Below are 17,228 nucleotides of genomic sequence, written 5' to 3'. Positions count from 1 at the left end.
GTGGCCCTTCCTTTATCCTCCACTGTTTAGAAATTGTGCTGCATGCCCCAGGTCCCAAGTGAATCATATACAGAACAACTTGTTGCACCGTATACAGAGCAACTTCATGCAGCCCCTGTGAAGTGGGGTAGAGTGACTTGGCCTCTTGGCCCTGAGCCTGGAAAGGTGTCCTTCAATTAATGTTCTCATGAATAGGGTATTTTGGAGAGACTTTTTTGATGAAAAGCATCCTGTCTTTCGATAACTGGATCATATCAATGAATTTCAATTTAGTTTAGCAGGTAGCCTACTCCTAATTAAGGGCTATCAATGACCTGATATGCATGGGTGCAGGTGTAAGCGTGCTTTGGCTTTCTGGGAAATTATAAAGTAATCCCCACAGTTTTAAAAGTGAGATGTGGCCAGGCACGGTGGCTCATGCCTGTAATCCTAGCTTTTTGGAAGGCCAAGGCTGGAGGATCACTTGAGGCCAGGAGTTTGAGACCAGCCTGGGCAACATAGTGGGACCCCTGTCTCTACAAAAATTAATGAGGAAATTAGCCAGGCATGGTGGTGCACACCTGTAGTCCTAGTTTAATCATGAGGCTGAGCCTGGAAGTCGCTTGAGCCTAGGAGTTTGAGGCTACAGTGAGCCTGATCGCGCCACTGCACTCCAGCCTGAGTGACAGAGTGAGACCTTGTCTCCTAAATAAATAAGAGACATTATTGTGATTCAATACCGACTTCTTATACCAAAAAAGCAAGGAGTATTGTATTAGTTTGTATTTTTAAATGTGCAAAATTTATTTGGCATATTTAAACTTTTCTGATCTGTGAATTTCCCTGGTTTCAAGTAGCATGGGGCAGAGGTGGGTGGGTGGGTAGGAATTTCTTTGTTAGAGTTGGTTACTCATGCTTGAGCCTCTCTATCAGCTACAGAAGGACTTGATTGGAAGAAGGCAGAGAGGCATTTAAGGAAGGCATTTAGATACCCTGACTTCTCCAGGTCTTAACTCCTTCATGCCAGGAGCCAATGGTATCTATAGTCTTATGTTATCAAGACTCACCTGTAGACTTGATGGGGACACAGCGAAGGAGAGGGGGTCTTGGGAAAGCCCTATAGGTGCATCTTGCCTGGGAATAGACACACTGGCAACCTCTTCAGATGACACTACTGGTGGTGGCACAGGTTTTATGCCTCTGGATGTGGGCCTGGAAGGAGAGGATGAGGCCATGCCAGCTCCAGGATCCCTGCAGAGGAGGAATGTGTGTGAGTAGCTGAAGATCAGGCAGAGGGATATGAAGGTGCAGAGAGAGAGGGTAACCAGGCCTGGCATTCACTGCATGCCATCCTCACCCTCAGGCCTTCCACAAACACAGCCCTCCAACACTCCGCCAAATTTCCTGAAATGAAAGCCCGTCTACCTGCCAATACATTATTTTTCTTAATGCTTTTGTTTTCAGAGAGAATTCTTGGAAGAGAAACCCATTTTCAGTGTACACAATATAGCACTAGGCTGCGTAAATGGCAGGGGAGAAGGGGAAGGGTTTCTAGAATCAAGACTGAATATCTGCTTTTCTTTTTATAGATTTGAAAACTTTTGCACAATTTTACTTGACCCATATAATGACACAGCTGTAATTGGATTCAGTCTCTCTCACTCCCCAAAACTACTGCTCCTTGAATCCCCTCTTTACACTATTGTGTTGGCACATGCCTATTTGTTTTTATTATTTGCAAGAGTAAGTGAATGTACAGACGTGCATGGGCATGTGTGTGTATACACATGCACATGGGAACATTTCATGGACTCTTGGCATAGGTTTTTTTCAAGGTTAAGAGGGTGAAGATCTTTAAAGAGGGGTCAGGAAAACACTCTGGTTTGGGATTACTTCTTCTTCTTTTTTTTTTTTTTTGAGATGGAGTTTCACTCTTGTTGTCCAGGTTGGAGTGCAATGTGCAATCTCGGCTGACTGCAACTTCCGCCTCCTGGGTTCAAGTGATTCTCCTGACTCAGCCTCCCAAGTAGCTGGGATTACAGGCATGCACCACCACACCTGGCTAATTTTGTATTTTTTTTAGTAGGGAGGGGGTTTCTCCATGTTCGTCAGGCTGGTCTCAAACTCCTGACGTCAGGTGATCCGCCCATCTTGGCCTCCCAAAGTGCTGGGATTGCAGGTATGAGCCACTGCACCCGGCCAAGAAAGGATTATTTCTATGGAATCATCAGGAAAATTAGGGAGAAGGAAAGCCCCTTCAACCTTTTGTTACTTCACTGAGGGTTTCCATGATGGCCAGTCACTATGGCTGCTGAGATGAGCAAGGTGGGAACAGTCCCTGACCGTGTAGGGGAGAAAGAGAAACTTCTTTTCTCACCCATCACAAGGTTTATGGCTGACACCCATTAATAAGAGAAATTGCATAACACATTTATTTAATATAAGTTTTATGTGACATGGGAGCCTTCAGAAATAAGACCCAAAGACAGAAGAAATTATTTTTATGGACAGTCATGCAGAAGTATAATTGGAGGACAAAAGGATCTGATCTTATGGTAATAAACTGGGGGTTGGGAGAAACTTAGTAGGACCTGTTTGTTCAGATTCCTCCTGGCATCTCTGCATGCCATTTCTTTTCTCTGGTTATAGGGTGACACATGTGTCACATGGGGATCTTCAGGGGAGAAAGGAGGAAGAAGATCAGAGAGTGAGCTTTCTAGGTTTTAAGGTCCGCTTCAGAGAAAAAGGGGCAGGTGGAATTCTAGTTTCTATGGCCCAGTTCAAGAGAAAGAGGGTGGAGAAGGTCAGAGAGACCTTCCTGCTTTTGAAGCTTTCTCAATTTCCTTCAGCTTAAAATACTCAGTATGCCAAGGTGCCACACATTGCGGTATCATGTTCTGAACCCTGACTTCACGTGGACCTTAGAGTCTTGTAGGAAAGACAGGCATTGGTAATAAACAACGTCCAGGTCCAGTGCAGAGGTGCAGGGGATTTGAATGCATGTAACAAGGAAGACAGATGGAAGGCTTGCCTGATGGGCTTGCCTGATGGGTTTGGGGTAGGAGCAGAGTCAGAAAAGGTGTTTTGGAAAAAGTGGCTTCTAGGATAAGAGCTAAGGGATGAATTGGGATCAGTGAGGAACATTTCTGGAAACACACTCAAGAAGGGATCACAAGAGAAAAAGGAGGCATAGGGCATGGAGACTTCTCTCTGGGGTAAGTTGACTTCTCTTGTTAGCCTCCCTGCTGTTTGTACATTGTCTTGTGCCAATTACACTGCAACTGATGATGTTTCAGTGTGACATCCCAGTCCCCAGGAATATCCATTGCGATGGTCTGTATGTTGTGTCCCCCTCCAAATTCATTTGTTGAAATGCTAAACCCCAAGATAATGTTATTAGAAAGTGAGGGCTTTGGTGAGGTGATTAGGTCATGAGGGTAGGGCTCTCATGAATGGGACTGATGACCTTATAAAAGGGACCTAAGGGAGCTGCTTTTCCCCTTCCGCCATGTGAACACACAGTTAGACGTCACCATGTGTGAACCAGGAAACGGGCCCTCACCAGACACCACATCTCTCAGCACTTTGATCTTGGACTTCCCAGCTACCAGAACCATGAGAAATAAATTTTTGCTTATAAGTCACCCAGTTTGTAGTATTTTGTTATAGCAGCCCAAACAGACTAAGATACCCAAAGAAGAGCATTTTACAAAAGCACAACTATAGGGTTGATTTTATAGGTAGATACTTTTTCATAAGACATAATTACGTGGGAAACTGGCTCTGCAATGGACATTTACTTCATCATGTTCGTATACCATGTAATTATTTTCTTCTGCCTATGCTCTGTGCAGAAGAAAACAATGCGTAGAATCTTTTATTCCAATATTTGTGCCACTAGTTTCTGAATTAGACAGATTCAGACTCCAATATTGCTGACACAGGCTGCAAATAAACCTCTGTCTAAGGTATAGTCTTGAAAAGGGCATTTTCCAAGCTGTGTTTTGAGATATTATTAACAGTAGGTATTTTATGAAAAATGTTTTGTGATTAAATAAGCTGGGAAAATACTAGGTTAAACAGGTTTGTTTTTTTTTTAATTGCATAACTTTTCAGAGCCTTTAATATGCAGATTAGTCAGGGTTCTTTAGAGAAGCAGAACCAATTGTGTGTGTTGGGGGTGGGGGTGGGGAAGGGGAGAAAGAGAGATTTTAAGGAGTTGGCTCACATGATTGTGGATTGTGGCAAGTCTAAAATCTGCAGGGTAGGTCATCAAGCTGGAGACCCAGGGAAAAAATAATGCTGCAGCTTGAGCCCGAAGGCAGCCTGTTGGAAGAATTACCCTTTCTTTGGGGGAGGTCAGTCTTTTTTCTCTTAAGGTCGTCAGTTGATTGCATGAGGCCCAGACACATAATGGAGGGCAGTCTGCTTTACTCAAAGTCTACTGATTTAAATGTTAATCATATCTAAAAAATGTCTTCACAGCAACATTCAGAAAGGTGTTTAACCAAATATTTTAGTATTATGGTCTAACCAAATTGACGCATAAAATTAACCATCACAATATGCTAAGGGGCCCTGGAAATCTCTAAAATGGGAACATAATATGTATCACTTTCTCCCAATTTATTTGAGTAAAGAATCCATCATTTGCAGAATGTCTGTTGATGTCTAGTAGAACACAGTTGGGGGAATACTGGCCTTGAATGATAATTCACTATTTTGACTTACTCCTTTCATTTCTGGTTTGAAGTGATAATCAAAGGCTGGCCCAAAGCAAACCAACCAACCAGCCTATAAATTAAGTGCTCATATTTACATAAGAAGATTGAACCATTAGCTCATGATTTGTTTTTTATTTTAAAACAATATCATGTAAACATAAAATAACCCAATACTTATATTAGATTTACCTTGATGGTATATTGTAAGTAATTCTCAAGCTAAAATGTACTGCACACATTACCAATGAAATTTTCTCACATGAGCAAATTATGGGGGAAATATGTATACATCTGCTTTAGCAATAAGGGTATGGATGAATCATACTTAAATGCAGTGCATACATATCAGAGTCTAGTTTTAGAAAATTATAGCCTAAAAATTTATAAATATTCATTACTACATATTGTGGGGTTAAAAATAACCCACAACAAACTAAACTGATAATGATGAGCAAAACCAACAATAATTTGCTATTAAGCAAGAAGAACAGCAATTAAGAAAAACATGATCAATTCAAGACAGTACTGATAATAAGTATCCTTCCCACAAATTGTAGGAATTTCAACTATTTGCACATGCAGTAGGAGCCTAGCAATGTTGGGAAAATATTGAATTAGCAAAATACAGAATTGGAGCAATTGCTAAACTCTCTAAGCTCTGAAAAGCACTCATTTGGTTCAAAAACTGCAAAATTTAGCAAATCATCTGTAGGCAGTTATTAATGAGTTGATCTCATTCAGGCATTTAAGAAGTTTTGGGATTGGTGGGCAACCTGTTAATAAAACCTGTTGGCCCTCCCAAGTGGGCAGAGGGCCATGCATTGAGAACCACTCGCTAGAAGATTAGGCAAACAAAAACAGGAATTTATGAACATGGGCAATACATATAAATGAGAAACAAAGCAATTTTCCATTTCATAAAACATCATTTTAATAGAAATACAATTTCATGGAATAAAATCAATAGTTATAATATTTACTTTCAAATATGCTCAGGATATAGTCAAGACAAGAACTATCCATGTTCTATAAATTTCTATCAGTTTTTATGTACTTTAAACACATGAGATCCCACTGTGCATTGGTTAAGTTTCCTATTAAATTATACCCCCTGCCCCAACCATTTAGGACAAATCACACCTTCTTTCTAGCTTTATGTCAGACAACCAAGAAACTGTCTACTTTTTAAAAATCCCATATTGCTGCCTCATCACCCACATTTGGAAAGGTAAACTTCATTCCTATGTAAAATGTTTGTACCTCCTTAAGTTTCAGTCCAGCTTCTCCGGTCCTTCACAAAGAAGATATTGATAGTTTTGTATATTTATATGGAAATGGTAACTAATTTTACAATGACTTCTGTTTATGTAGGTGATGTTTTGCTTATAAAATATAGGATGGACTAAATAGTAAATTTTGCAGAGAAGCAGAATTAGTGAATGTGGGGTGAAATGGGGAAGACTTCCTATGAGATATTTTGAAGTCGGCACCACTGGCAGCAGAGAGCCCGCTGCTCCTGCCTGGAATGTCACTGATAGACTTCATCTATCCATTCTTGCCACTCACCACTGCATCCCACGGCACCTAGGAGAGTAATAGCTGCTCAGTAAATATTTGCTGGATGAATGAGTGTCTAAGTCATATTGTCTGCTGAGACAATTTAGTAACATTAGGCTTCAGATGCACCAACGGTTTTGGAATATTCGGCGTGGTTGGGTCTCTTTTCTTGGCAGATCTCATCATTTTCTGCACTTAGAGTCTTGCAGTTGCTGTGGGGAATAGTTTGCTTTCTCTTTCCCGCCCATCAAACCCATTTTAATGAGCTGTTTCTGTTCGGCTGTCTTCCTGAAATAAAATCATTTCCTCTTCCTCAAAACGTTCATGCTCAAGGCTAACTGGCTTGGCAACTGGGTTGTTAATCAGAATTAACTAATGTCAAGGCTCTATCTGCCCTATTACTTTGACCATCTACAGATGCTGTGCATTTTCCCCATAGTCCATTAATTTGAATACATGATTACACTCCATTCTGTTGTATCAGTTATGGTGCTTGCTTGGTACGGGTTTAAGAGGCAGGGGGCAGGGCTGGGGTGAGGCAGGCAAGGCGCCTAGGGTGGAACATTTTAGGGGGCTCTCACTCCTTTGGGGGGTCTCCCTTGCCTCACCCCATCCTGGCACTGGGAGGGGAAAGATTTGAGTGTGTGTGAGCATGTGTTAGTCTTGACTGTAACTAGATCAAAAGCAAGATCAGATATATATCACTGGTTTTCCCAACAGTTTTCAAAGCAGTCTTCTCTACATAGTCTTCTCTACATAGTAGGTGCTCAGTAAATACGGCATATGCCAAAGCGTAAAATAATCCAAATTACAAGGTGATACTTTATCTTCCCAGTGAGAAGACCTAACAAACAAAGCAAAATATGATTTAGGCCAGCTTGAAGATGTAAACTTTTGTAGATGTAGTTGTGAAATGTTCACTTTAAATATAATTCACCTTCATTTTACAACAGGTTTTAAATCTTATGTTTTTCTATTTGCCTTTTTAAAATACCAATTATATCAGGTGACCTGTATAAGGATCTAAACCTAGCAGTTTCTAGCCTGGTGTGGTGCCTCACACCTGTGATCCTAGCACTTTGGGAGGCCAAGGCGGGCTGATCACCTGAGGTCAGGAATTCGAGACCAGCCTGGCCAACATGGCGAAACCCCGTCTCCACTAAAAATACAAAAATTAGCTGGGCATGGTGGTGGGTGCTTGTAATCTCAGCTATTCAGGAGGCTGAGGCAGGAGAAACACTTGAACCTGGAAGGCGGAGGTTGTAGTGAGCTGAGATGGCACCACTGCACGCCAGCCTGGGTGACAGAATGAGACTCTGTCGCAAAAAATAAAAATAAATAAAGTAAAATAAAGCTAGCAGTTTCCTCATATTACAATCAGGATAGTAATAGTAGCTGATTTCGAGGGTTGTTGTGAGGATTAAAACAATTAAGGCAAATAAAAGACTTAGGACAGTTCCTGGCATATTGGGAGATCTCAGCAAAGCATTGCTACGTGTGTGTGCGCTCACACTTGTAGGTGTTTCTAGCCCATGTGTCTAACCCAGGTAGAACTTTGTTGTTCAAAGCATCTGAACCTCATACTAGAAAGGGCAATGGCGATGTAAATGAGGGCTACCTCTTCCTTTCTGAGGGTGAGATCTTGAGGGAAAACAACCTTCCCTTTTCTCTGGGAATATACAGTATTTATCAAGTAACCAACTGACTCTACTTGAGAAGACCTGCATTCAAATCTCAATGGGAGGTTCTAGAGAGATAAGCTGAATTGAGGCTGAGGAAAAGGCAGCTGGGAGACAAAGCCCCCAAAATAACAATGACGGATTCTCTGTGCACATATGACTTCCTTGAATTTTTCATGCCTTTGGAGAACTTTTTCCCCCTTTTCTTACTTTTTCCTCAAATAAAGAGACTGTTTCTCATTTCATTACCATCTCCACTTTACTCTTCAAGACTGTGTGATTTTAGATACATCTAATTCAACTGGATTTATTTGAGAAGCTTAGGAACTAATTTATTTATTCCATTGATTCTTACAGTTTGCCCACTACCCAGGGATTCTGGGCACATATAAATGATCTGCTTGAGACTGGCAAACAAGAACTGGTAATAGATGAAGAGTAAGCAAACAGTCTAAAAACATTAGTCAAAAGGACTCTTCCCTTCTAGAAATGCTTGGTTAAGCAAGTTGGTCTTATAGTTTTCTTGGATCTGGGCATTTTAGGCTCACACTGCTTGTCTTTTTACTGACATGCACAAGAGAAGTGTTGCTAAGCCCCAGGGTAAGAGAGGAGTAATCAGAGAGGAGCCTCATGGGGCAGTGTGAGGGCAATGGGAGGCCAAGGGCACCTGCCACCCGCCTTGCAAAGGCCTGGGCTCTTCCCCTGGAGGGCTATTTGTTTTGTGATTCAGTAAGGGAAAGGCTCTGGGGCAGATGATTATGTGTCCTCCAAAGGTCTCTAGTAGTTTCAACCTGGATTCAAGGAGAAAAAGGGAAAGACGCTAGTCCACACTAAAGAGAGGCCAGGAAGGGACAAAACTCTTCCCTTGTTGAAGGGAACCAGAGTTGAAGATCATCTGAAGATTCTCATTTGGGAGAAAAGCACTAATATTGAAACAATAGAAAGAAAACCAGGATGCTGTTGTTGGTCCTCCTTTTAAGTCCTTCCTGGGCTGAGGAGACCTTGGGGATACCACGCTGTTCCTGTCACTTGCTGTCAGTCTTTGAGCAAGCCACCTAGCTCTCTGGACCTCCCTTTTCTTGTATGAAAGATGACAAGGTCACCCTGCAGTAGAAGTTTTCAAAGGATGTTCCCTGAGAGCCCTAGGAGCCACCAGGGAATGACTAGGGAAGGCTGTAGCCACTCCAACCAATCCAGCATACATTTTGTCTGGGAAAAGGAGTTCTGCTGGAAAAAGGAAATGTGAAAATCACTCCTCTTGGTGATTTCTAAGGTGCTTTCCAGTTCTACTATGCTTTTTCTCTAGTGAGTCTTTTCCCACAAATTTGGTTAACTAGTTTGGATCCAAATGTGGATTTGGGCAGCTTCTCTCAAAGGGATTCTGGAAACAAACTGCCAACATACCCTTCTTTAAGTTCATTCCCTCTACCAGGTGGGTCAAAGGCCTTTTGTTTTCTTCACAGTCAAAGTTCGATGGGATAAAGCGGCTGATTTTTAAAAAGGCAGCCTCAGAACAATGAGGCTTTGAATGGGCCTCTCAGCCCAAAGTGCTCTCTAAATGGAAAATATTATTACAGCAGGACTAATCCCTTTTTATAGCAATAAACGCAGACCCAGTCGTGTAAATACATTGGCAGAATCAGCCAGATTTAACTCTGAATAGAAAATGTTTTTCAACAAGTAGGTCTGGGAGCAACAAATAAATGATGTGCTTAGCAAGAGGGGGAAGATGTGACCTTGGCCTTCTGAATGCACTCATATTTGGGATGCAGCAGAATGGAGACACTAAACAAAATTAGTGTATATTAATGTGCCAAACAACAGCGCACTTCTCATGATGTCAGAGAAGCCTAAAGGCAAATTAAGCCTAAATAGGTCACCAGATGCTTTTTGGTTTTCTTAGTGACGGAGACAGATCTTCACAGCCCTATTAGCCTTTCCATCTAAAGCAGAAATTTTACCCAGGCAGCAGAGAGGAGGTAAAGGCATCCTGTCAAGCACCTCATAAATCCTCATTCACTGTGCCAGAGTCATGTGTCTGTGCAAGTGGATTCACTGTTTATTTAAAAAGCAAACCAGAGGCACTCCTGCATTTCTTCCCATTTGCCAGGCCATTTGTGTCTAGATCAATAACTCTGAGACTCCTACAGTCTGCTAAAACTTTCAACTGTTTTTAAAATTTTTCATTCTCATGACTGATAGCATATTGTTGAGCAAACTTTTATTTTCTGGGGATGCATAAGTAGGAAAATTATGGGGAGGGGAGATTTGTTCGTTTTTCTGACACAGGGTCTTGCTCTGTCACCCAGGCTGGAGTGCAGTGGTGCAAACACAGCTCATCAATCCATGGGCTCCAGTAATCCTCCCACCTCAGCCTCCTGAGTAGCTGGGACTACAGGTGTGTGCCACCACACCTGGCTAATTTTTTTATTTTTTGTAGAGACAAAGTCTCACTGTGTGTGTTGACCAGACTGTTCTCAAACTCCTGACCACAAATGATCCTCCTGCCTTGGCCTTCCAGTGTGCTGGGATTACAGGTGTGAGCTCCACCACACCTGGCCAGGAAATTGTTTTGAGCTGATAATTCCATGGTGTGATGGTGGAAGGAAACCTGGACCACAGTAAGCAGATTTGGGTCTAACTCATACTTTTCAGTTTGCTATCTGTGTTAACCTTGGGAAAAATGAGTTCATCCCTCTGAACCTCAGTTTCTTCATCTGCAAAATGGGGATGATAAAACCTATTCTTCTTGCCTGACATAATTACTCTGGCATGAAGAAATATAATGAAGCTTGCAAAAATGCTTCAAAAAGCTGAAAAGTATAACATATATTAATGAAATGCTTCCCTTAACAGTGAATGCTCATTAAATGCCTGTTAAAAGAATGACTATAAAGACTAATAAAAGAAACACTGTATTTGTTCATTTTTCTTTTATTTCTTTATGGCCGCTGCCCTGATTTAGATGTTCATCAGGAATTTCCAATCTCCTCCTGACTAATGGCCCTGTCTTCTGCTCTGTCTCTACCACCGACTCTTTACTAAAGCTGTGCGTTCCTCCAAAGACCACGGATCTCGGAGCATGCCCTTCTCCTCATTAAACCCTTTTCTGGCTCCCTGTCATCAATAAGACGAGGGTCCAGGTAGCTTAGCATAACAACGCCCAGGTTCCTTATGAAACTCCTCCTACTTACATACCCCTCCAGTCTATTTCTAAGCTCCAGCAGTGTTAAACTATTTTAAATGTTCCCTGGATGCATTTGCCCATATGCTGTTTCTCCCTGCCTGTCAGTCTGGTCTGACTGGGAAACTCTCTTTCAATTTTCAAAATCCAGCACAGATGTCATATGCACCAGGAAGCTTTCTTGACCCTACAAGAGAGACCTCAGCTGTCCCTCCTCTGTGGTTCCCTGGTACGTTAAGGATTTGTATTCTTGTGTTTATCATCTTAGCATTCATTGGCTTATGTGTCTCTGTCCACTATTAGATTGTGATCTGCCTGTAAAGAGGGATAGGATCTTACTTACACATTTTTTCCTTCTGTCCACACCACCTTGTTTAGTCCTTGGCTATCAGAAAAGTTGATGCTCTCAGGGGCCATTGAAAGGCAAGTCAAGATTTCTGCACCTACGATGAATGGCTGCAGCTTGTTCTGCTTGGATTCCTTTTTGTTTGTTTGTTTGGTTGGTTTTTTTTTTTTTTCTTTTGAGACAAGGTCTGACTCTGTTGCCGAGGCTGGAGTGCAGTGGTGCAAACATGGCTCATCACAGCCTCGACCCCTGGGCTCAAGTGATCCTCCTGCCTCAGCCTCATGAGTAGCTGGGATCATAGGCCCCCATCACCATGCCTAGATAATTTTTAGATTTTTTGTAGAGACAGTGTCTCACTATGTTGCACAGGCTGGTCTCGAACTCAGAGGTTCAAGTGATCCTCCCACCTCGGCCTCCCAAAGTGTTGGGATTACATGTGTGGGCCACCACACCAGGCTGGATTCTTCCTTCCCAACCTTCCTTCTTCTGTTCCTCCCTGCCTCTTTTCCTTCTTTCTTTCCAAATATTTTTGTCAACTTCCCTACTGAGAGTTGTCCCTGTGAGCCTGCTGTGTAGTGTCCTCTGTTTCCAACTTTCAGTGTGAGGGCTGAAGATGAGGCCACTGTATGTCTTACGGGGAAATGTGCCTGGACTTGGGTAGCTCTTATCCTTACCATTAATAATCCTTTATCAATCATCAGTCTCTGGTTAGCAAATTGTCTGGATTAACTAATAAGGACTAATTTAAATAAATTATATAGAGTACTGAAATATACTTACATATTTATAAAGATCAATAGTTCTCTATCCTATAACCAGTCCCTGAAATGGAATGAAATTACTATAAGTTTTCTGAATAAATGCATGCTAACGTGTACAGGTATATGCATGTTATGTATGACATTGGCTATTAGAATTATTATTATCCTGGTTTTTCAGATGAGGGTGCTAAGTCACAAAAAGGTTAAATAACTTTCCTAGGGCCTTATAGGTAGCTAATGGTGGCAAGGTTAAAATCCAAGCTGTCTGAAAACCATAGAATTGGATAAATCAATATCATTTCCTTTTCAGAGAATTAAAGCTTTGAACGATGTATAATTAGGCCATTTTAATGCCAAAAGCATTATTCCTTTTGTATGTATTTACAACTAAAATAGAGAAAATGGTGAAGGAAATATTGGAGAAAAGAACAATATTTTTTAGAAGTGGGATACATGCTACAACATGGATGACCTTGAAAACATGCTGAGTGAAATAGGCGAGGCACAGAAGGACAAATATTGAATGATTACCCTTCTATGATGTTTCTAGTGTAGGCAAATTCGTAGAGATAGAAAGTAGAATAGAGGTTACCAGGGACTAGGGGAGGGGAAATAGGAAGTTATTGTGTAGTGGGTACCAAGTTTTTGTTTGGAATGATGAAAAAGTTCTGGAAATTGATGGTAGTGATGGTTGCACAACACTGTGAATGCACTTAATGCTGCTGACTTGGCACTGACTCTCAAAAATGGAGAAATATTATTTCTATTTTTCCACAATAAAAAAAATGAAAATAGGCCGAGCGCAGTGGCTCACGCCTGTAATCCCAGCACTTTTGGAGGTTGACACGGGTGGATCACCTGAGGTCAGGAGTTTGAGACCAGCCTGGCCAACGTGGTAAAACCCCATTTCTACTAAAAATACAAAAATTAGCCGGGTGTGGTGGCATATGCCTGTAATCCCAGCTATTCCAGAGGCTGAGGTGGGAGAATAGCTGGAACCTGGGAGGCAGAGGTTGCAGTGAGCTGAGATTGTGCCACTGCATTCCAGGCTGGGCGACAGAGTGAGACTCCATCTCAAAAAAAAAAAAAAAAAAAAAAAAAATTAAGATAAAAAGCAAATGAGGAGGAATGCTAGCAGTTTTGTAAGACCAAAGCTTCCTCCTGAGGCAGCCAAAGAGGTGGGAAGCGTAATAGAGACTCTGACACTTGCTCTCAGCAAACAGAGTTTAATTAATCAGGGCAAGGCCTTTTTCACCAGCTCTTACCAGTGCACCAGAGGCTCAGAACAATTACTGCTGACAGCAAAATCATGTGGCAGGGAGAAAAATATCTTAAGTTTCTTCTTTAAAATTAGGGAATTATCCAGAGTAAATGCACTGTGTCTATATCAGGGTAACCGGGGTTAAATATATTCTGCATGCACTAAAACTGAAGTCATTTGAAATGCAAAGTGTTGTGTGAGAGGAAAAGCTGCTCATTTAGCTGACCTGGGTCAGAGCTGCAAAGCGGTAGTCCCATCCAGCCAGAAACTGTGTTTTATTTGACCTACAAACATGTTTCTCTTAGTTGCCAATATTTTAAAATCTGGCTGTTTCTTACAAATATCTGGATTTCTAACTTTTCTTGAAAAATCAGAAGATGTGTGTTATCAGTATCATAGAGGGGGTAGTGGTTCTTCCCCATCTGCCCTGGACGTGCAGAATTAATATTTCTATCCTATACTTAGTCTCATTCATTTATGTTCTCTGGTTGGCCTCTGTGGCCATTTGAGTTCCCCATATCAGATTTAAGTCTAACCTTTCCGTTTTTGTTTTAATACATTTTTTTGTAGAGATGGAGTTCTCACTTTGCTGCTCAGGCTGGTCTCGAACTCCTGGCCTCAAGCAATCCTCCTGCCTTGGCCTCCCAAAGTGTTAGGATTACAGGCATGGGCCCCTGCGCCTGGCCTTACCTTTCCTTTATCTCACCTCGTTAGTAAAACTTTTCCGTCTTTCAACTTCCTTCCTTGGTATCTCATCATTCCTGTAGTAGTTATTATGTCTATACCACTTGGTTCTTATCACATATTATTTTTTATAATGTAATGTAGGCATGCCAGAAAGTTCCATATTTTCTAAAAAAGAAAATTTAATTATTTCGCCTCACTCTCTATTTCTGTTTCTGAAGACATAGTCAATGAATATATCTGTCTCATGACCCCAGCTAGATTGTAAGACCCTCAAGTGCATAGACCATACCTTAAGACGTTGTGGGTTTTTTTTTGTTTTTTTTGTTTTGTTTTGTTTTGCACAAGCATAGATTGAGTTGTTGTCAATAATAAATCAATAGGTTTGGGATTGTCTTTAAGAACAAAGATGACTCATGAGTGCAGACTGGGTGGATTATCAATGGCTAGAGCATAGATGAAGAAATGGACTTCATCTCTTGGGAAGTCAAGGCATTTTCCATATCCGATGGCATTAAATTATCATGTCTCATCCTTTTGCCAATCCCTGTCCTTGTTTAAAGGGCAGAAAGTGTGATGGACTCATGCAAATTCATCCTTCAGTCCTGGGGGAGGAATTCATGGCTTCTGGATTGGCTTGATTATTTTTGCACAAGGAGGCTTTTCCTAAGATGATAAAGGCATTTTTACCAAAGGAAGATAGCAGCTGTGTAAGTTCATGCTATAGCATTTTCAGTGAATCAATGTTTAATTATGACTATAACTGTAACTGATAATGACTTATGTGTTAGGAAGAATGGTGGCTCGGAGATGAAGAAGGGAGGCTATGACAAACAGAAATTTTAAGACAGGGTAAATGAAGTTCATTGTTATTGAGAAGTCACAGTAATTTATATTAATAGGAAAAACATTCTTGAAATTTAAAGAAAAAATGTGAAACTAAATAAAATGTTGCAAAAATTGAGTTTCAATGTCTTGACCCTGTGTAGTTTAATACTTTCTAGTAAAGTCAAATACAGGAAGTCCTTGCTTTGCATGGCCCCAATTAGTGTGATTTTGAATAAATTTTTTTTTCACTTAAAATGTTTTTTAGTCCTCATGTGTGGAAGGCACTGTGGGGAGTGAGACAAGATGGGATTATGGTATAAATTTTGCCCCCAAAGGAAGGAATTTTAGAATGAAGAAAGGAGATGGGGAATATACAAAGGGACTATAATACAAGTTAAATATGATTTTCTTTAACGATAAGAATTAAAATTTACTGTCAGCTACTTGCCAGGCTCTGGGCTAAACACTTTCCACGATTTAACTTATTTAACTTTCACAGCCACTGGGTACCTCCTTTTTCAAAACAAACAAACATAAGATGTGACTTAAAGATGGTAAATGATTTGTCCAAGGTAACACAGCTAGAAACTGTGCTGCTAACCATTGTGCCCTGTTGACTTGTCTAAATCTGATAAATATCACGACAGAGGTGTAACTGGAAGGCAGGAGTCTGCTTCTACTTAGGAGAAGGCAAATTAAGGGAGGCTTCTTGGAGGAAGTGGCCTCACTAGTGGCATTTGACTCTAATTTTACTGTATGCAGAATTACTTGGATTCAGGGAGAGGACATTCAAAGAGGTCTTAGTATAAACAGAGGCAGGGTGTTAAAAAAAAAAACTTAAGAATACAATTAGGGAGGACAAGAAGTTTGTGCTTGTCTGGAATTGGAGGATAAAAAAAGGTACAAATAAGCTGAGAAGGAAAATTTGGGATAAGATCACACAAGAAGGCTTAAATGCCAGGCAAAAGAGTTTGAACTTTGTGAAAATCAAGCAATAGTAGCTATTGAAACTTTTGAACAGAGAGGTGGAATGAGGAAAGGCTGTGTCTTGCAAGGAATACACTGGCCAACCATGCGAAGGGTGGATTAGATCAGGACAGTCTGGTCAGACAGACCAATTAGGAGCCCTGAAAAGGGCAGTGGCAGTGAAATGAAAAGGCATGAAATGAGAGGCAGAATGGATGGCATTTGTGATGACTGTGGCAGGGGAGGGTCCGGGAAGAGGGAGGGAGGAATAAAAGATAACTCAACCTGGTGAAAAATCTAGATAATTCATTATTGTCTTCCAATTTACACTTTGTTTCCGCTTTAACATTTATCTTTGATCCCCAGACAGAAGTCAAATCGGAATTTTGTTGCAGACTTCTTTTGTGAGATGCAGTGAATGCCAATGGAACAAAGCTCCTTAAATTATGAGCTGTAAAGCTTCATATCTCTTTTCCCAATGAAAATCTCATTAGCCTACCATTTGAAAAGGAGCATATTCAAATCTGACTTTGTTTGGCTTGTACGATTTGATCCCCTTAAAGTGATAGTTTTTTAGGAGTGTGGCAGGTAGCCTGAAATTTCAATTAGATAAGCTGCAGGTTTACCTGTTGGAAGAGAGAGATATTATCTTCCTGTTGCTAGGTGATGGGTCTCTGAAGCAATAGCTCAGTCTTAAAGGAACAGGGCTGTTTTTAAGTTCCTTTTCTTTTGAAAACAAACATCAATTTAAAACTAACCCCAAATGCTCTGCTTGAGTTGTACACAGAATAAGACAGCCTGCCTGCTGTAGATCCACCAAACCTTCCGTTCACCCCAAATTTTCATGGACAAGCATCCTTTACTGTAACTATAGGGGATGGGCAACAGTGATAATGACTAGGATTAATGCTGGGAGCCATCTTCATTGCTTTGTGTGCATTGTGGCTTCCTAATTTTATGATACAGGTACTATTTTTCTTCCTCTTAACGATAGTGTGACAGTTAATTTTATGTGTTGACTTGGCTAGACTATGGTACCCGGTTGTTTTGTCAAATGCAGTCTAGATATCACTGAGAAGGTATTTTGTGGATGTGATTGACATTTAAATTAGTACACTTTGAGTAAAGCAAATTACTCTCCATCATGTGGGTGGGCCTCATCCAACCAGTTGAATTGAATCTTAAGAGCAAAGATTGAGGTTCCTTGAGGAAGCAGAAACTTTCCTCAATACTGTAACATACAAACCCTGCCTTGAGTT

General features: G+C 41.0%; 1 long non-coding RNA gene across 1 annotated transcript; it reads right to left on the bottom strand.

Annotated features, from left to right (window-relative positions):
• Window positions 1-866: 866 nt before the first annotated feature.
• Window positions 867-16,635, bottom strand: LOC129528219 (uncharacterized). The gene is made up of 4 exons (XR_008673445.2): window positions 16,596-16,635; window positions 14,198-14,343; window positions 12,250-12,291; window positions 867-1,230 (listed from the first exon to the last, which is right to left on the bottom strand). It is a non-coding gene; the product is annotated as an uncharacterized lncRNA (long non-coding RNA).
• Between the last annotated feature and the right edge of the window lie 593 nt (window positions 16,636-17,228).

The sequence above is a fragment of the Gorilla gorilla genome, chromosome 17 (assembly GCF_029281585.2).
Source record: "Gorilla gorilla gorilla isolate KB3781 chromosome 17, NHGRI_mGorGor1-v2.1_pri, whole genome shotgun sequence".
NCBI lineage: Eukaryota > Metazoa > Chordata > Mammalia > Primates > Hominidae > Gorilla > Gorilla gorilla.
The sequence above is the reverse complement of the archived record's forward strand: the minus strand, read 5'-3'. Positions and strand labels throughout refer to the sequence as shown.